We start from the raw sequence: 22,348 nt of genomic DNA on the forward strand, positions 1-22,348 counted from the left end.
GGAAGACTGAAAGTAATTTGGGAAGTTTCTGGATTTATTTATTATCTGTCCATAACACATGGACAGAACAATATATAAGATAAGGAAAAGGTACCCACTCTCCTATGGCAGACTGATGTGTGGAGTATAGAAATATGTAACAGGAAATGCTGTTCATATCAGCTTTTGAGATCTTGCTCTTCTTCTAGTATGAGTACACACAGTCATACAAATAATGGCATGGACACCCAAATGCACACTCTTGTGACCACAGGATATAGTAATCTAGCATGGCTACAGATGTGTATGTTTGGATGTCTGTGCAGTGTGTGTACTCTTACTAGAAAGAGAGAAAGAGCTTTAAAGCTAGTTTGAATTGTGTTTCCTGTTCACATGTTTGTAGGCTCCACACATCAGTCAGCTGTAGGTCACCCTTATTTTACACACTGAAAGTAATTTTGAATGTAAAGCTCAGGTATCTCATGATCAACATTTATGTATCCAGAATGAATCTGCACTCTGCAGCAGAGAGTGTGAATGGTATGAGAGAGACACTAGTGGACGTAAAGCTGTGATAGTGGGTTCGGTATTGTACTTGGATGGCACAGTGAGTAGAGCACTTGCCTGTGAAAGGCAGGTGTCTCAATTCCTACTTCTGATCCAGTAGGCCTACCAAGTTTTCATCTTCCAAGAAGTTATGATATTTGTGATGATATGCTACACTGGGAACAGATGTGAAAACATTGAAAGCACAGTAACTACTAATTCCAAAAGTAATACTGCTGCTTCTTGCAGACATAGAAATCAAATTCTGTTACCAGAGTTACAAATAAGCCTACAAAAATCACAATGGATGAAACTTTGAATGTATTTTGTTCATATTGTGCATCCCTGAATACTCATGTTCTTGCTGTGAAGTACAGATTATTAAATACGCACACTGGAACCATCAAAGACACTATCCACTTATATTTAATACTTACCTGATGTTCACCATTGTGTTCGTAGATAATTAATTAATTAGATGGTTTACATAAAATGTCTTCATAGTCTCAGGAGGAATGGCCTTTCAGTAGCTAAGCTACAATGTATTTTCCATAAGGAATTTTGTAAACAGCGAGATCAAATCCAGGCTGATCAAATTAGTGCATGGGCCAACTTTAATTTGTTTATTACTTCAAGGAATATTTCAGAGTTTCTGATGTGATGTCTTCAAAGATCAACTAAAATGCCTTTAATTTGGTCATATCTCTGTTATGTAGTGGCCTTCTACAAGGAACCATTATTTTATCTTGAGAGATAACATAGAGATCCTAATGTGCAACAGTAATAGGAGTTATAGTTGTATTGGTGCATGAAAGGGAAATCTTGAGATTGAGAGACTACAGAGAAATTTTTCATGTGGTTCCTGTGTGTCACTTGCTTATCAGATAACAACACAATACATGGCAGCATTATGTAGCAATTAGTTAGTTAGTTACATGTTCCATTGATCAATCACATGTAAACCATTATGATGTGGATTGTGTGAAGTGCATACGAAATGCACACATGAATCAAGGTTTTTTTTACCTAACCCATTCTCTTAAATGGCACAAAATGCATATATTATACCCATAGATTTATTTATTCCTGTTCAAGAATTCATCTATGGTGTAGAAGGAGGAGAAATGATTTCAATTTATTTTTGAAATTATTAATGCTGTCTGATAATTTATAGAAAAGTTTTACAGCATCATGTTTTACCCCTTTTTGTGCCAAAGATAAGTAGAGGATAGTTTAAGTCTTTCTTTCTTCTGTTGTTTTTAAACTGGTCCATGTTGTTGAGAAAAAATTTCATTACTGAGTAAATGTACTGTGAGGCTGTCGTAAGAATCCCTAACCTTTAAACAGATGCCTACAAGATGTGAGACTATGAACCCCACACATTATTCTAACTACTTTCTTTTGAGCAGTGAATACTTTTTGCCTAAATGTTGAGTTACCCCAGAATATTATTGTGTGTGACACCAGAGACTGAAAGTATGAAAAATGTGTTAGCTTGCTAATTTTTATATCCTCAAAATTGGCAATTATTCTGATTGCAAAAGTTGCTGAACCTAGTCACATTAGGAGATCCAAAATATGAATTTTCCAATTGATATTCTCATCTTCACGTACACCCAAAAACTTAGTATGCTCTACCCAAGCTACTGACTTCTGTTGATGTGTTATATTTATTGAAGGAACTGCCCATTCACAGAAAACCAATCCATAACTTTTCCAAAGACATTATTTGTATCATTTTCTATTGGAGTTCCTTTTACTAGATTAATAATGATGCTTGTATCATCAGCAAGCAGTGTCAGTTTAGGTTCTTGTTTCAGACAAGAAGGAAAGCCGTTCACATAAATCAAGAACAGAAGGAGACCGATGATCGAACCCTGTGGAACACCTAACGTAATACTCGGGCATCCCCTGGGCGGTTGTATACCGGCTGATCCTTTCACTCCAGAAGCAACATGACAATCCTACAGAAAAGGACCTTATCAGGCCCAGCACTGACGATTATCTCTGTAAATACTGAAGGCCTGTCTGCATGCAAAGAACGTCTACTACAGGACCTCTGTCAGAAAAAGAAATGTGACGTCCTGTGTCTACAAGAAACTCACAGAGATAGCACACTCAAAAGACCCAAGATAAACGGCATGTGACTAGTAGCTGAAAGGCCACACCGACAGTATGGCAGTGCAATCTTTACCAGGCCAAACATACAGATCCTTTCAAGCAGTATAAACGACATCAATGATACTGAAGTGCTAACCATTGAACTTAGTGACTGCACTGTTACATCAGTGTACAAACCACCAACTGTGGACTTTTCCAGCTCCAACATAAACAATTTTAATAAAGACAGAATTAATTTTGTAATCGGTGATTTCAACAGCCACAGTATGCAGTGGGGCTACCAAGAAGACGACGACAATGGCACTGCTGTGATCTGCTGGGCCGAACTAAACAACCTAAAATTGATACATGACAATAAACTGCCTGCTTCCTACAACAGTAGCAGATGGGGGAGAGGTTACACCCCGGACCTCATCTTCGTTAGCCACCAAGTAACGTCCCAATGCTCAAAAGGAGTTTGCTCACCAATACCAAACACCCAGCACCGTCCAATAATGTGCCAGATCACATCTGTTGTTAAACCCCATAGCGTACCTTTTCGCCGTAGGTACAATTTTAAGAAAGCAGAATGGTCAACCTTTCAAAACCTCATGGAAGATTCTGTAAACAACCTACCACCTGAACCAAGATTCTATGACAATTTCGTGAAGGCTGTGCAGTGGTGTTCCAAGCAATTGATCCCTAGAGGATGCAGAAGCAATTATGTTGAAGGCCTTACACCAGAATTAGAGGATCAGTTGCAGCAATACCTGACACTGTTTGACGCAAACCCTCTATCCGCGGAAACTATCACTGCGGGCGAGCAGCTAACCGAGTCACTAGCTAAAACCAGGAGAGAGAAATGGCTGAGGACAATAGAGGAATTGGACATGAAAAGGAGCAGTCAGAAAGCCTGGACACTCCTTAAACATCTCAACAATGACCCGACTTTCTCTCCAGGACATGCTCCCGTCACAGCCGACCAAATAGCCCACCAGCTTCTCAAGAATGGGAAACCCGACACCAAAATCAGAAAGTCGGAGACCAAAATAGACAGGATTGAACACCAAGAAAATTCAACTCTGGCCACCCCTCTCACAATGGCAGATCTGGACAAAGCCATAGCGAAATGCAAGCTAAGGAATGCCCCGGGCCTGGAAGGGATTTTTGTTGAACAGATTAAACACTTTGGTCCCAACGTTCAACAATGGCTACTGAAACTGTTTAACAATTGCATGGAAACAGGTCAGATTCCCACAATCTGGAGGAAGGCTAAAGTTATTGCCATTTTAAAACCAGGCAAAAATGCTGATGACCCCAGAAAATTCCGACCCGTATCACTTCTCTGCTATATCTTTAAAATCTTTGAAAGAATACTCCAGGATCGCCTCTCCAGTGCCATAGAACCCTACCTAATCCCCCAACAAGCAGGTTTCTGCCCAGGGAAAAGCACTACATCTCAGGTAATTAACTTCACGCAGCTGATTGAAGACGGCTATGAGAACCGGAAAATAACCGGTGTCGCCTTTATAGACTTGACAGCCGCATATGACACCGTCAACTTACGTCTGCTAATGAAGAAGCTGTATGCTATTACCAGGGACTTTAAATTCACATCCACAGTTAGAAGTCTGTTAGAGAACTGTAGGTTCTCTGTGGAATTCCAAGGGATGCATAGCAGGTGGCGGGCCCAGAAAAATGGTATCCCTCAGGGCAGCGTACTGACACCCTTACTTTTTTACATATACACCAACGTCAACCACTGCCAGCTGGTACGGAAAACTATATCTACGCCGATGACCGTGCTATGGCCGTACAGGGTGACTCCTGACAGGATGTTGAGACAAAGCTCACGGATGCGCTAGACGTGCTCAGTTCTACGCCGACAATCAACTCAAGCCGAACCCTAGCAAAACACAAGTTTGCGCCTTCCATCTCTGTAACAAGCAGGCATCCCGCAAGCTGCATGTCTTCTGGAAGGACACACTCCTCGAACACTGCGTTAACCCCAAATACCTAGGAGTAACCCTAGACAGGGCTCTGACGTATAAACAGCACTCTATTAACACCAAAATGAACAACCACAGGTGGAAAGACAAGCGGCCAAAGACACTGCTAGCTAGGGCATAACCACCTATGGTAAACTAACATACGCAAACAGCGACAAACGCCGGTAAGCCCCTGCATATCAGCAACACTGACTGCTAACTACCAGCTGCTATTAGAGCCGACCAACAGGCCACAGCAGGGACACCGACGAGCTCGCCCACAGACGCACGAACAATCTGCCAACACTCCCTCACACTGTGCCTCCGGTATATGACCTATCGGACACAAGACCGATAACAAACCTAACTGTTGCAGGTTGCAGGACGCTGAACGAGGACTCTGTACCAGCACCCAGCGACAGCCGCCGAGCAGCACAAACGCACAATGTCAAGGTATCGACATGCATGATACCCACTACTAACAAAGCCTGTCCTTGCACAACCTATCACAGGCAGCAAGACAACCGCTACTGCTCTTGCCACCCGACCTAACTTTCGCAGAGGTTTTTTTCCCTTGGCTCTTGCTTTGGCACTTCTTTTCCTCTGCCCTTCAAACCACTACCCTTCGTCAGATTTCGACCAATCTATCTCCAGATGAGCACGTATTAATGGTTAATCCTAACCAGACGTATGCAAACATCGCAGTACCCACATCCTGCGACACCTCACTTTAGTGAATACTAACCCCTATGCAGAGATGGCAGTAGACCTTTTGTGTTGGCCATCATGCCGGTGTGGGCGTGGAGGGGCTCCACCTCTATTTAAAACCAAAATGAAGGTGAGCGGTAGAAATAATATTCTTTGGAAAATAACGAACTCCTCCTGGGGCGCAAAGCCAGAGGTAGTGATGACCACAGCACTAGCAGTTTGCTTCCCAGCAGGCGAATATGCAAGCAGTGTCTGGTACAACTCTACCCACACTAAACAGGTCGACATTGCTCTGAACGAGACCTGCAGGCTCGTCACTGGATGTCTGAAACTGACGCCAACAGACAAGCTCTACCATCTTGGTGGGATTGCACCTCCTGCAATGCGAAGAGAAGCGGCAACCTATAGTGAAAGAGCGAGGGCTGAGATGGCAGAGAGCCACCCCCTCCACAAAACTCAGCCAGCCACCAAACGCTTGAAATCTAGACGCAGTTTTCTCAGAGCAACCGAAGATTTTAGCGATCAACCTGGATCTAGGGTGGAGAGATGGAAGCGGTCAGGAGAAGGGCACTGGATAGAACCAAAGGAAGAATTGGCACCAGGTTATGATGAGGATTGGGTGGTCTGGAGATCACTAAACAGGCTTCGCACCAACACTGTACGGTCAAGAGATAACCTTCTGAAGTGGGGATATTCTACTACATCTAATCTCTGCGACTGTGGAGAGGTGCAGACGACCCAGCACATGTATAACTGCCCTGAATGTCCTTCACACTGCACTTTAGAGGATCTGATGTTGGCAACCCCAAATGCTGTCGACGTAGCCCGCTTATGGGCCAAATGCCTATAACATTTTGTTTCTGTGCACACATATTTGTATATATATTTTATATATATTTTCATATGCCTGTAATTAATTTTTTTTTCTGTGTGCTATTCATTTTTTTTATATTCCTGTATCCATGGTGCTTCTGACACGAATAAAAAAAAAAACCAGTTAGATGAAGGGGGAAATTCCTTAATCATTAGTTCATATTGTGCCTATGGTATCATCACCACATGTCCGACACCTTTGAATGCCGTGTGCAACCTTCCCACGTTGGTACTACAGTGTGGTGCGACCAGCGCCACTCAGGTGTTGCAGTACCGATCATTAATCTTTTTGAGTTATAGTGAGCTGTGGCGATTGGAATTGTTGTCGTCCAGGGGTCTGAATACCGGGCGTGTTCCATGTGGCTCAGCTGTGGCATATACTTAAATAAGAGAATTCTGTGGAAGGGGGAGTCCAAAAACTTGTCATGCTATTCATATGTACTGTATTCAGATGGTTATTTTCGTGTCCCTTCCAGAGACAAATTCTAATAGTTGTGGTTTTTTTTTTAATTATGCTTAAAACTGTTGTATTACAGCTACCTCCTCACCTCCAGCCTTCCATGCTCTGTTATACTATGGTAGCAGAGCGTGGTTGTGGTATGAGGACATGTGGGTGGTACGAAGTATATTATTTTTTTAATGACAGTTCACTAAGATTGAACTGTGTTATATTTTGTAAAGCAGATATTATTTTGGTGTTGTATTTTTTCAGCATGGCAACCAGAGAGGTGATTGGGGTGTTGGGGTGTCAGAGTTGCGGAAGGAGGAACTATCAAACGAAGTAAGTGTACCGTCAACCTATCCAACACCCAGTGTAAAGAATTGTCTGAACAGTTAAATGCATTATTAGAACATACCCAGGGGGTGTTAATACCTGGAGGAGACACCATGGGCAGGGAATTATCTCTGTCTACCTTAGGACAAGTTGCAAGTGAGGCCCCTTCTATCCCTTCTATAAAAGGTACTGATGTTTTCGCTAAGTTGCACAACCCTTTAGAAAAATTACTATGGGAGGCAAGTACATTATCATTAGATTCAATCGATCAAGTACTTAGTGCTTTGCATTTTCTATCAAGGTAACAGGATAGAGGGTAATTTTTTGACTTGACTGCTCGTCACCTTTATCGGTTATTGAGTGCAATAGTCAGTGGGCATCTGGAGGGACTGTTAATGGACACTAGGCATCATGGGTTGTCGTGTAGTGCATTTCAGGACTTAATCTTCCATAATTATTTGTCCCCCCAAGTGCAACATGAAGCTATTGGTATGGGATATCTTGAAGTCCAGCATGATAATGAGCCATTAGAGAAGTATGTTAAAAGGGTAAAGGATAGTGCCAGAAGCCTACGTCTTAATTATAGTGAAGAGAAGGTAGTCGAGAATACTCTCCAGGGGATGAGTCCTAGTGACCATTGCAGGGCTCTGTTTTGTGAATGCCTACAGAGCTTTAGGCAATTAGATGAATTGATCAATAGTGTACAAGCTCTCGTCTATGCCAACCGACAACGGGGTAAGGGAAAAGGTTCTCAACAGCAAGAGCTGGATAATTGCAGCCTCATACCACAGGCGGTTCCATGGAAGTAAAGTGCTTTGAGTGTAAGAGCAGTGGGCATGCTGTGAGGAACCATCCTACAGAAAGGTGTTTCAAGTGCAAGAACAGGGGCATATTGCTGAGAATTGCCCTGCAAAGGGGAAGCACAAAAATTTATGACCATATTGTAAGTGGGGATCACGTGGTAGGGGGTTACAAAAGTTTAAAGTGAAACTGAAAGAGTACTTGCTTGACCACTGCTTCTATTCTGTTTCTGAGTTTTTAGAGTACCAGAAAAGTGTAGTGTAATTGCTCAAATATTCTTAATAAGTCTATCATTTTATTTTATTATATTAAATTTGTCATCAATATTCAACATATATTGAATAATTTTTAATTATTTATCCTTTCAAAATAACAATATGTATGATGATGTATATACTGTACCAACCTGACTTGTCCTACATCGTTTGTGCAAAATATGTACCTATACATGATTTACAGGACCGATAAAGAAATACAAATACAAATACAAATTCTGTAGGAGAATTGAAGTGGTTCCCAGTGATAGAGTTCCTTTTGTTTGTGCAGCACTAATTGAGGAACCTGTGTTTGCTCTTCTGGACATCAGTAGTTCTGCATTTATAGTGGATGAAAGATGGGTGTCCACACACCACAGAAACTGCAAGTTGCGGGGCTTATTAGACAAAATTGACTATTGCCTACTAGCAAACTCAGAGCAAATGCAAATTTTGGGGACAATTAAGGTTAAGATCCAAAATGGTGGGTTTACGTGGAAATTTCCTGTCCAAGTGGCGCATAATCTATCGGTACCAGCTATACTGGGTGCCGATTTTATCGAGAAGGTAGGCCTAGTGCTCCAGTGGGGTAGGAGGAAAGTTTCATTTTGAGTTTGCCAGGGAAAAGCCTTACAAGTTTGGTATACATCATATACATTGCTGGATTAATGGTTCCAGACACACATGAACGCAGTGTAAACTGTTTCCATGTATGACCTGGAGCATTTGTTGCCATAGCAGAGACAGCAGATCGTTGAGTTGTGTACCGACTTCAGTAATGTGCTAACTGACCAGTTAGGCGAGATTAAAGAAGCTGAGTAAAAGATGCTCATATGAAAGCATTAAGGGAAACTATTCAGGAAATGTTGCAGGATGGAGTGATCAGACCGTCTAAATTTCTGTACTCTTCACCTATATTTGTGGTGCCCAAACCACAGAGGGGAGTATGTCCGGTGGTGGATTATAGGGCGCTTAATAAAAAATTTGTGCTACAGTCTGTACCTCTCCCTGATTTGCATTCGTGTTTTTCCTGGTTCCACAAGGCAAAAGTTTTTACTACCTTCGACTTAAACCAGGCGTATTATCAAGTGCCTCTAACAGAAGAATCTAAACCAGTGACAGCCTTTGCAACCGACTGGTCACTTTGTGAGTACAACAGAGTTCCGTTTGGGTTATCAACTGGTGCAGCTGTGTTGTCTCCCAAAATGGAATGCAAATTGACCAAAGTCGTACTGAGGCCATTTATTCATTCAAAACGCCTAAAAATGTGAAGGCCATGGCTTGTTTTATAGGAATGATTAACTCCTTTCGAAAATTCATTCTTAATTTTCCCCAGTTTGCTGCCCCCTTACACGAGCTTCAGAAGACGAGTAGAAAATTTGATTGGGAACCTTTGCAGCAGGCATCATTCAAGGCTTTAAAGAAAGTGTAGGGCACTGCCCCTGTGTTAGCAATGGCCAATTTCAACAAAGAGTTTATAGTTTAGATTGATGCCTCCATGTCAGGAATTGCTGCAGTTCTGTGGCAAGAAGACGAGTCAGGCAGATGCCCACTCGCTTACGCTTCAAGTTGTCTTTCTCTGTTAAAAGCAAAGTATTCCATATACGAACTTGAGGCCTTAACAGCCCTGTTCATGCTCAAAAAATTTAAATTATATCTGGAACACCAACCATTTCTGTTGGACACATACAATCAAGCGCATAGTCAGGTGCTTGCTAGACTGAGGCGAACGGGCAGAACAGCGAGGTGGGCGATACGAATTTTGGTTTTCAAGTTCAGGGTTATGCACATTAGGGGCTCGGAGAATGTTGTGGCTGACAGCTTAAGCCAAATGTTGGAGCTGGAGTTTGAGGAGCAGCAGGAGGATGAGGGAGGTTTTGGAGAGGCCAGCGGTCAGGATAACTGCAACGGTGTGGTTCTAGGTGATTTGGTTCTATCACAAGTGTTCAATGGGTACAGTTGTACCATTTTGAATGAGTTGCCACTGCTGTTCAAAGTGACCTCTGCAGCAGGAAGAAGACCCTATACTGCACAAGCTTAAACAGAGAATAAAATGTGGGGAGGTTGTTGGGTCCTATTGCCTAAAGGGGAACGTTTTGTGTTGTGTTATGCGTGGGAAGGGTGACCCCAAGGTAGTGCTGCCTCAAACTTTGGCCCCTATGGTCTTCAAATACTATCAAGAAACACCAGTTGGTGGACACTTGTTATTTTTTTAAGACTTGTATAAAAATTAAGGAGCATTTTACCTGGAAACCTGGAAAGAATGGAGCAGCAGATTGTGAGTTTAGCAACCCAATGGTTAATGTCAAGCAGAGGTTCTTAGCTTCGGAAGAGGCAAGGGAACCCACGGAGAGGTTGTGTATTGATTATGTAGGACCCTTCCATGTTCGAAAGATGGAAACCGTTATCTCTTTGTTTGTGTGGATGCGTTCACGCAGTTTTTCTGGCTGATGCATAACCTGCAATGTAACCTCGCATGATAAGTTTTCAGACTCCACCTCCCATAGAGTTCTCTTAGTTAAATATACACCACAGCTGAGTCACATAGAACACGCCCAGTATTCAGACCCCTGGATGACCACCGTTCCAATCACCACAGCTCACTATAACTAAAAAAAGTTAATGATCGGTACTATCCATGTACTTTCCATGGTGTCACCAATACTGAGCAAAGGCATCTTCTGTCCAGAACATGTCATATAGCAGGTTGACACAGTCCGGGGCTCTGCTCTTCCATCTCACTCCCTGGTTGCAACCGTTCTCTCCGTAGCTGGCTCCAGCCGTCCCTCATGGCAGTTGGCGACACCTGAGTGGCACTGGTCGCGCCTCACTGTAGAACTGGCTTAGGGAGGTTGTGCGTGGTATTCAAAGGCATCAGACATGTGGCAATGATACCATCAGCCATCATAAAGAAACTTTTTGCTTCCGTTCTGTAGATATGACTTGAACCACTCATATGCTGTTCCATTTATACCACAGAATTTTAATTTCTGTAACATAATGTCATAGTTCACACAATCAAATGCTTTGAAAAAGTCACAGAAAATTGCTATTGGTGACATTTGATGATTTAAAGACTCTGTTATGTGGGCAGTGAAATTGTATATCACTGTTTCAGTAGAACAGCATTTTTTGAAATCAAACTGTGGTTTACTAAGTATCCCATAACTACATTACTTTCTCAATGATTTTTGAAAATGCTATAAGCAAGGATACTGGCCAGTAATTATTGACATCTGTGGTTTCCCCTTTTTTGTACAGAGGCTTGACATTGGCATATTTTAACCTGTCTGGGAAAATACCTTGAGTTAGTGATGCATTACAGATGTGATTCAGAACATCAGCTTTAACTACTCCACATCATTTTAATATCTTGTTAGAGATGTCATCTATTCCAACAGAACATTTATTTTTCAAAGATTTAATGATTTTCCTTACTTCACAAGAGGTTTTTAGATGAAAATTAATCTGACAATGATTTCTCAAAACTGACTCTTCCATGTACTGCTTGGCTTTTTTCTTTTGAACTATTCTCACCAATTTTTTCACCTACAGTTAAGAAATTGTTGTTAAATACATTAGCTACTTGTGTACTGTTGGTTAAGATGGTCTCACTCTCTGTAATAGTAATACTATCTGCCCCAGTGGTTACTTTTCCTGGCTCTCTTCTAACAACATTCCATACTGATTTGATTTTATTGCTCAAGTTGTTAATTTCAGCTCTAATATACATATTTTTTTTTATTTTCTGACAGCTTTTCTCTGTATGTTACAATAATTTTTATAGTGTAAAATTACTGAGTCTTCACTAATTCTTGCTATCTCATACAATTTTCTTTTTCTTTATGAAGACACTTTAATACCTTTAGTAATTCAAGGTTTCTTTGAATATTGTTTGGTGTTACATTTAGTAATTTTTTTGGGGCAACAATGTAGATTGACCAATCACAGGTCAGCACAGAAATGGTTATGACAGTCAGTTGCTACAGATGAAGATGATGGAGGTAAACGTGGAAAGCTCAGATTTTTACTTCACTTAGATGTGACAACAAACCCAAGATTATTTTTTACAAGGATTATGTCATGAGAAACTTTTACGCTCATTATTTATGACAAACTCCTTCAGAAATCAATTTGTCTACAGGACCGGGATTCAAACCCAGTTCCTTGAACTTCTTGGTAAACTAGCTATCCAGATATACCTCACAACCTACCACAGAGCTTCAGTCTGTCAATATCTGTCTCCTACTTTCCAAATTCCAAGAGACTCTCCTGCACACTTCATGGGACTAACACTCATGAAAGCAAGATGAAAACAAAAATGACTCTGCCACAGCCTAAGGATTCTTTTCAGAATGGTCTTTTCACTCTGTAGCAGAGAGCAAGCAGTTTGTTATTAATTTCCAAATACATTAGGATCATTTGCCAGGAAGGGATTCAGATTGAACCAGTGCTTTTTGCAGTTGCCACTTCTATAAACTGACTTTCTAAGCAGACTTCACAAGTCAAATTGAAGTTACAGTCTTCAAGCACTGCTGTGTCACTTCTCCTAGAAAAGTAAGGAGAGCCTCTGTGGAACCTGGAAAATAGGAGAAAGATGTGAGGAAACTGTAGCTGTGAGCCCAGTGGTGAAATCAAGTGGACAGCTTAGTTGGTAAGGAAGTCAATGATTCTGAGTCCAAGTCCAACAAAAAGTTTTAATTTGTCAGGGTGTTTCTTTTCTGTGTCAGCTTTCCTTCACAGTGAAGATACATTTGTGGATATGTGATTATTTTTATGTGAATCACTATCTATAATAAAAACAAAGATGAGGTGACTTACCGAACGAAAGCGCTGGCAGGTCAATAGACACACAAACAAACACAAACATACACACAAAATTCAAGCTTTCGCAACAAACTGTTGCCTCATCAGGAAAGAGGGAAGGAGAGGGGAAGACGAAAGGAAGTGGGTTTTAAGGGAGAGGGTAAGGAGTCATTCCAATCCCGGGAGCAGAAAGACTTACCTTAGGGGGAAAAAAGGACAGGTATACACTCGCACTCACGCACATATCCATCCACACATACAGACACAAGCAGACATATTTAAAAGACAAAGAGTTTGGGCAGAGATGTCAGTCGAGGCAGAAGTGTAGAGGCAAAGAAGTTGTTGAAAGACAGGTGAGGTATGAGTGGCGGCAACTTGAAATTAGCGGAGATTGAGGCCTGGCGGATGACGAGAAGAGAAGATATACTGAAGGGCAAGTTCCCATCTCCGGAGTTCGGATAGGTTGGTGTTGGTGGGAAGTATCCAGATAACCCGGACGGTGTAACACTGTGCCAAGATGTGCTGGCTGTGCACCAAGGCATGTTTAGCCACAGGGTGATCCTCATTACCAACAAACACTGTCTGCCTGTGTCCATTCATGCGAATGGACAGTTTGTTGCTGGTCATTCCCACATAGAATGCATCACAGTGTAGGCAGGTCAGTTGGTAAATCACGTGGGTGCTTTCTCACGTGGCTCTGCCTTTGATCGTGTACACCTTCCGGGTTACAGGACTGGAGTAGGTGGTGGTGGGAGGGTGCATGGGACAGGTATTGCATCGGGGATTTACCAACTGACCTGCCTACACTGTGATGCATTCTATGTGGGAATGACCAGCAACAAACTGTCCATTCGCATGAATGGACACAGGCAGACAGTGTTTGTTGGTAATGAGGATCACCCTGTGGCTAAACATGCCTTGGTGCACAGCCAGCACATCTTGGCACAGTGTTACACCGTCCGGGTTATCTGGATAATTCCCACCAACACCAACCTATCCGAACTCCGGAGATGGGAACTTGCCCTTCAGTATATCCTCTCTTCTCGTCATCCGCCAGGCCTCAATCTCCGCTAATTTCAAGTTGCCGCCACTCATACCTCACCTGTCTTTCAACAACTTCTTTGCCTCTACACTTCTGCCTCGACTGACATCTCTGCCCAAACTCTTTGTCTTTTAAATATGTCTGCTTGTGTCTGTATGTGTGGATGGATATGTGCGTGAGTGCGAGTGTATACCTGTCCTTTTTTCCCCCTAAGGTAAGTCTTTCTGCTCCCGGGATTGGAATGACTCCTTACCCTCTCCCTTAAAACCCACTTCCTTTCGTCTTCCCCTCTCCTTCCCTCTTTCCTGATGAGGCAACAGTTTGTTGCGAAAGCTTGAATTTTGTGTGTATGTTTGTGTGTCTATCAACCTGCCAGCGCTTTCGTTCGGTAAGTCACCTCATCTTTGTTTTTATATATAATTTTTCCCACGTGGAATGTTTCCCTCTATTATATTGATATCATTAATTTGAATCCAACAATTACGTTTGTTATTGTCACTGTTGCATTTCGAAATCTTTTCTGTCGTCTTATTTTCCTCTTTCTGTTTTTGCCAGTAGTTTCACTTTGTATTCACCTTCTCCTTTTTACCGTAATCTGCTATACTATTTTATCCCGCCTATATATGCTAAATAATACGTAACCCACTTTTCTTTTTTTTTTTTTCTTTTCCTTTTTTTTTTTTTTTTTTTTTTTTCCGCTTTCAGCACTACCGCCGCTATAATATCCACCGTTTCTAGTTCACAAACAGCTCCTTTCACCTTTTAAACAACCATTTCGGCCAGTTCTCATAACTTTCACTTTATTTCCATTTCCGTTTTTCCCACATCGCTTATAATTTTTAGCCGTTTCCCACAGGTTTTAACGTCATTATTTCTTCGTCAGACAATTGTTAGCCTCATTTTCATAATCTGCCACCACAATACCACTCCTTTTAATATACTACACGCAGTTTTTTCGAAATTTTCCCGAATTTCTCTGTCCTTTAACGTGTTTTGGCGGCAACACAACCACCTAACCTTTATGCACATCGTTGTCTATCAACCCAAGTCCAACATAGCCCAGCTGTAACCAACACCTTTTCGCCTTTTTTCATTCCAGATCTCCAGTTACTTTCCGGTTCACCTTCATCTCTCCCCATATATCTTTATTTTTATTTTCATTTTCATTTCACCTCATGTTACACTTTCCACCTTCTAATACCATGTCACCCTCACAACACCCCCCCAACGACCCCTTTAAGTTTTATTTACATTCCCTCCGCAAACATGCCTTCGCCCTAGCCAGATTACGCTCCCATATTCTATTTTCTCAGGCTTGTCTGACATTTGGCATCACCCCCAAAGGCCTCATACTTAAAGTTCCCGTCTCTGGCTGCAACCCTTCCTTCCATCAGTCCCTATACCAGTTCCAAACTGAACAATCCATTGCCATCACCCACCTAATCCTTCACCTACACATCAACTCAGCCAATGAACACACCCGTCAACTCCTATCCTTAATAAAAGTCCTCAATCTTTCCTCTCCCACATCCACACCGGCTGTTCAGAGCATCCTCCTACAGGCCAACCGTAAATTAGAACAGCATGCCACCCTCCACCTCAAAAAACTATCCAATCTCCTGGTTTCCCACCTCCGGAAAGGCAACTCACTCACCCTTCACAACCTTTCCAGCAAACCTCAACCTCCTCTCATTGCACACAAACCCAGTCTCTCCCATCTACTCAATCTCCCACTTCCAGCTCCACTCCCTCCAAAACCTCAAAATTCCGATCAACACAATCTGGAACCACAACACCCTAATTCAGTAGTTAACCTTTCCCCCAAACCTCTCTCCCAATCCGAAACCTCTGTCCTATCCAAAGGCCTCACCTTCAGCCCCACTCCCAGATTCAACCAGACAGCCCTCGTCAAAGATTTACTGTCCTACACTCGTACTCTCTGCTGGAAGTATCACTTTGCCACGAAGAAAAATGATCCTAATCCTACTCCTAATGATCCGACTCCCCAAGACACCATCCAAATTGAACCCTGCCTGGAACAGTTCCGTCCTCCGTCACAGCGGGACCCACCTCCTCTTCCTCAAAATCACCCTCTCCAAACCTTCCAGGAATTTCTGACTTCCAGCCTTGCATCTCAATCCTTCTTAAAAAACCTTAATCCTACACCCAACATCACCACTGCTGAAGCCCAGGCTATCCGTGATCTGAAGGCTGACCGATCCATCGTCATTCTTCCGGCGGACAAGGGTTCCACGACCGTGGTACTTGATTGTCGGGAGTATGTGGCTGAGGGACTGCGTCAGCTTTCAGATGACACCACATACAAAGTTTGCCAAGGTAACCCCATCCCCGATGTCCAGGCGGAACTTCAAGGAATCCTCAGAACCTTAGGCCCCCTGCAAAACCTTTCACCTGACTCCATCAACCTCCTGGCCCCACCGACACCCCGCACCCCTACCTTCTACCTTCTTCCTAAAATCCACAAACCCAATCATCCCGGCCGCCCCATTGTAGCTGGTTACCAAGCCCCCACAGAACGTATCTCTGCCTACGTAGATCAACACCTTCAACCCATTATATGCAGTCTCCCATCCTTCATCAAAGACACCAACCACTTCCTTGAATGCCTGGAATCCTTACCCAATCTGTTACCCCCGGAAACCATCCTTGTAACCATTGATGCCACGTCCTTATACACAAATATTCCGCACGTCCAGGGCCTCGCTGCGATGGAGCATTTCCTTTCACGCTGATCACCTGCCACCCTACCTAAAACCTCTTTCCTCATTACCTTAGCCAGCTTCATCCTGACCCACAACTTCTTCACTTTTGAAGGCCAGACATACCAACAATTAAAGGGAACAGCCATGGGTACCAGGATGGCCCCCTCGTACGCCAACCTATTCATGGGTCGCTTAGAGGAAGCCTTCTTGGTTACCCAAGTCTGCCAACCCAAAGTTTGGTACAGATTTATTGATGACATCTTCATGATCTGGACTCACAGTGAAGAAGAACTCCAGAATTTCCTCTCCAACCTCAACTCCTTTGGTTCCATCAGATTCACCTGGTCCTACTCCAAATCCCATGCCACTTTCCTTGACGTTGACCTCCACCTGTCCAATGGCCAACTTCACACGTCCATCCACATCAAACCCACCAACAAGCAACAGTACCTCCATTATGACAGCTGCCATCCATTCCACATCAAACGGTCCCTCCCCTACAGCCTAGGTCTTCGTGGCAAACGAATCTGCTCCAGTCCGGAATCCCTGAATCATTACACCAACAACCTGACAACAGCTTTCGCATCCCGCAACTACCCTCCCGACCTGGTACAGAAGCAAATAACCAGAGCCATTTCCTCATCCCCTCAAACCCAGAATCCCCCACAGAAGAACCACAAAAGTGCCCCACTTGTGACAGGATACTTTCCCGGACTGGACCAGACTCTGAATGTGGCTCTCCAGCAGGGATACGACTTACTCAAATCCTGCCCTGAAATGAGATCCATCCTTCATGAAATCCTCCCCACTCCGCCAAGAGTGTCTTTCCGCCGCCCACCTAACCTCCGTAACCTGTTAGTTCATCCCTATGAAATCCCCAAACCACCTTCCCTACCCTCTGGCTCCTATCCTTGTAACCGCCCCCGATGCAAAACCTGTCCCATGCACCCTCCCACCACCACCTACTCCAGTCCTGTAACCTGGAAGGTGTACACGATCAAAGGCAGAGCCATGTGTGAAAGCACCCACGTGATTTACCAACTGACCTGCCTACACTGTGATGCATTCTATGCCGGCCGAAGTGGCCGTGCGGTTAAAGGCGCTGCAGTCTGGAACCGCAAGACAGCTACGGTCGCAGGTTCGAATCCTGCCTCGGGCATGGATGTTTGTGATGTCCTTAGGTTAGTTAGGTTTAACTAGTTCTAAGTTCTAGGGGACTAATGACCTCAGCAGTTGAGTCCCATAGTGCTCAGAGCCATTTGAACCATTTGATGCATTCTATGTGGGAATGACCAGCAACAAACTGTCCATTCGCATGAATGGACACAGGCAGACAGTGTTTGTTGGTAATGAGGATCACCCTGTGGCTAAACATGCCTTGGTGCACAGCCAGCACATCTTGGCACAGTGTTACACCGTCCGGGTTATCTGGATACTTCCCACCAACACCAACCTATCCGAACTCCGGAGATGGGAACTTGCCCTTCAGTATATCCTCTCTTCTTGTCATCCGCCAGGCCTCAATCTCCGCTAATTTCAAGTTGCCGCCACTCATACCTCACCTGTCTTTCAACAACTTCTTTGCCTCTACACTTCTGCCTCGACTGACATCTCTGCCCAAACTCTTTGTCTTTTAAATATGTCTGCTTGTGTCTGTATGTGTGGATGGATATGTGCGTGAGTGCGAGTGTATACCTGTCCTTTTTTCCCCCTAAGGTAAGTCTTTCCGCTCCCGGGATTGGAATGACTCCTTACCCTCTCCCTTGAAACCCACTTCCTTTCGTCTTCCCCTCTCCTTCCCTCTTTCCTGATGAGGCAACAGTTTGTTGCGAAAGCTTGAATTTTGTGTGTATGTTTGTGTTTGTTTGTGTGTCTATCGACCTGCCAGCGCTTTCGTTCGGTAAGTCACCTCATCTTTGTTTTTATATATAATTTTTCCCACGTGGAATGTTTCCCTCTATTATATTACTATCTATAATAAGTTGCATCCAATGACTTCTATAAACCCTCAGCAGATGACAAGATTGTTTTCCCATCTGTACCACACCAAAGTTAATGAAGCTGTTTGCAACACAAAACATCACAGGAGAATGTCTAATCATTTCCATTATTATCAAGTACGAAAATAAATAAAAGTAAGGAACTGCCTTCTTTGTCAATTAATTAAATGCACAGACTGTGGTCACTCAAGTCACTTACTCATCTTTTGCTTTCCATCTTTTAAGTATAGAAAGATGCACAGGGTACTGACTGGTTTCTTTTGGCTTCTGCAAAATCATTACGGAAGTCAGAATGAGAGGGATGCACCCTAGTATTGTGAGGCCACAATAAAAGTCATTTCATCCCTCTGCAGATATTGTTGGTATTGTTATAATAGTCTTCATTCACAGATCACTTTGATGCAGCCCTCCATGCAAATCTGTGCAAGTCTTGTCATCTCTGCATAACTATTGCAGCATACATCTGTTTGAACTTGTGTATTATATTAGTCTCCATTGCAGTCTACTACCTTCCTCCACCCTCTCTCACTGCACAAAAGCATGTGAGCAGGAGCATGCACTTTTCTTCTTAACTAAACATCTTAAAGTGTTTCCCATCAACTGGTCCCTTCTTTAAGTCAAATTGTGCCATAATGGTCTTTTCCTCCCACTCTGATTCAGTAGCTCTTCATTAGTTATTCATCTAATTCCATTCCTGCTACCATCCAATTTTCAAAGAGTGTATTTCAGTCAACATTATTAAAAGCTTTCACTCAACAAATGCTATAAATACAGGTCTGCCTTTATTGATTCTATCTTCTAAGATAAATTGTAGTGTCAGTACAGCCTTGAATGTTTCTACAGTTCTCCAGAATCCAAACTGATCTTCCCTGAGCATGGTTTTTAACAGTCTTCTGTACATGATTTATGTTAATACACCAAGGTGACTAAAGTCATGTGATAGAAGTATGCAAGTATACAGATGGCAGTAGTATTGCATACACAAGGTATAAAAGGGCAGTGCATCAGCAGAGCTGTAATTTGCACTCATGTGATTCATGTGAGAATGTTCCCAGTGTGATTATGGCCACACAGTGGGAACTGACAGACTATGACTGCAAAATGGTAGTTGAAGCTAGATGCATGGGACATTCCATTTCAGAAATCATTAGGGAATTCAATATTCCAAGATCCACAGTGTCAAGAGTGTGCTGAGAATACCACATTTCAGGCATTATCCCTCAACACAGTGGCCAACGGCCTTCACTTAACGACCGAAAACAACAACGTTTGCATCAAGTTGTCAGTGCTAATAGGCAAGCAACACTGTAAGAAACAACTGCAGAAATCAATGTGGTATGCATGAAGGGTGTACACATTAGGACAATGTCGCAAAATTTGGCATTAATGGGCTATGTCGGCAGACATCTGACATGAGAGCCCTTGCTAACAGGATGGCGTCACCCGCAGCACCTTTGCTCGGCTCATGACCGTATCAGTTGAACCCTAGAGAACTGGAAAACTGTGGCTTGGTCAGACGAATCCCAATTTCAGTTGCAAGAGCTGATGGTAGGGTTCGAGTGTGGTGCAGACCCCTTGAAGCCATGGAATCAAGTTGTCAACAATGCACTATGTGCAAACTGGAGATGGCTCCATAATTGTGTATGGTGTGTTTACATGGATCATTGATGGGAGATGGTTATGTTTGGCTAGTTGGAGACCAATGGCAACCGTTCATGGACTTCATGTTCCCTAACAACAATGGAATTTTTATGGATGACAATGTGCCATGTCATCATGCCACAGTCATTTATGACTGGTTTGAAGAACATTCTGGACAATTCAGGCAAATAATTTGGACACCCAGGTCAGCTGACATTAACTCCATCAATCATTTATGGGACATAATCAAGAGGTCAGTTTGTGCACAAAATCCTGCACTGGCAACACTCTCACAATTATGGACAGCTGCAGGGGTAGCATGGCTCAATATTTCCGCAGGGGATGTGCAACGAGGTGTTGAGTCAATGCCAAAGCAAGCTGCTGCACTACACTGGGCAAAAGAAGGTCTGACATGATATTAGGAGGTATCCCATGACTTTTCTCACCTCAGTGTATATTGCAACCATTACTAATTAAACTTATGGTTTAGTAATACACTCGCTTGTCAGCGTCTTCCATCTAATGAGGTGGGATTTTTACACTTCTGGTTATTAAAACTGCAACACCATAAAGGTGGCATCCAATGACCATCAAATAAGCATGAAGTATATTACATGCTTGGATACAAAGATAATAAACATTTCATCAGAACCATATAAAGTAGGTAGAAGTAGCACCATCTAAATCTAAATACATACTCCAGAAGCCACTGATGATGCATGGCAGAAAGTACCTTGTACCACTACTGGGTCATTCCCTGCCCTGTTCCACTCACAATTAGAGCAAGGGAAAGACCACTTTCTATATGCTTCCATATGAGCCCTAATTTCTCTATCTTATCTTTATAATCCTTATGTATGTCGTCAGTAGCAGAATCATTCTGCCATCAATTTCAAATGCTAGTTCTCTAAATTTTCTGAACATTGTTTCATGAAAAGAATGTCATCTCCCATCCAGGTATTCCCAATTGAGTTCACAAAGCATCTCCATAATACTTAATTGTTGATCAAACCTACTATTAACAAATCTAGCAACCCGCCTCTGAATTGCTATGATGTCTTCCTTTAATCCTACCTGGTAGGGATTCACAATACTCCAGCAGTACTCAAGAATGAGTCACACCAGTGTTATATACATGGTCTCCTTTAAAGATGAACCACACTTTCCTAAAATTCTCCCAATCAATGTTACTGCAACAAACAGTACGCCATTAACGCTGTATTTGAACATTACAGGAGTGATTTTCCTACTGATTGAAGAGGGATGTGTTAATGGCATTGACTCAACACCTCGTTGCACATCCCCTGCGGAAATATTGAGCCATGCTACCCCTGCAGCTGTCCATAATTGTGAGAGTGTTGTCAGTGCAGGATTTTGTGCACAAACTGACCTCTTGATTATGTCCCATAAATGATGGAATAGCTTGAATAGTTGGAAAAATTGATTGGAAATTTTTTTTTGAGATAAATGATTCATATTATTGTTACAAGGAACTAATGAAACTTTCATTGTATTTGTTACATGTCCACGAATTTGGCAATGATAAAAACATTGAAAGAGCAAATTAAAATTAAATTTTGCCTACAAATATTTAATGATGAATCAAAACATTATCCTTGTAGAAAACAACTCGTTAATTTACTTTTGGTGGTGTCTATAACTCATTCAGTTTACATATAGCTTATATATAAGAAAAGAAAAGAAAAGAATGAAAAAATAATATCATTCAATACATCATCTGCATTATCTTGCTTTGTTTAGATTTAGAGTGTGGTGTCTCTGGCGCCGAGCACCCTATCCTTGACTCTTATTTCTTTGAACTGCTTTCGTTCTATGTCTTCACTTGGCACACAACTTGTGTTCTGTCATGTTTGTTCCTTCTGTCTCAGTGTTTAATAAATGTATATACAATACTTAGTGTGTGTTATTACTGACCAACCATACGTGATAACCACAGTGGGACCCCGACATCGTCGTCGTGTGATCACGAGTTATTTTTTGCTTGTTTTTCTCATTAATGAACTTCGTGTGCCAGCCCACATTGTTATTGCCACAATGGATCTACCAGTGTCTTTCCGTGTTAGTGCCATGCACCCTATTAGTTGTGCTTGT

The 22,348-nt window shown here is 42.5% G+C and overlaps 1 protein-coding gene across 1 annotated transcript in view; it reads right to left on the minus strand.

Moving 5' to 3' along the window:
* Positions 1 to 22,348, minus strand: part of LOC126416914 (uncharacterized) — a 306,432-nt gene that overhangs the window by 268,695 nt on the left and 15,389 nt on the right. The window lies entirely within an intron of this gene.

This window comes from Schistocerca serialis, chromosome 8 (genome assembly GCF_023864345.2).
Source record: "Schistocerca serialis cubense isolate TAMUIC-IGC-003099 chromosome 8, iqSchSeri2.2, whole genome shotgun sequence".
NCBI lineage: Eukaryota > Metazoa > Arthropoda > Insecta > Orthoptera > Acrididae > Schistocerca > Schistocerca serialis.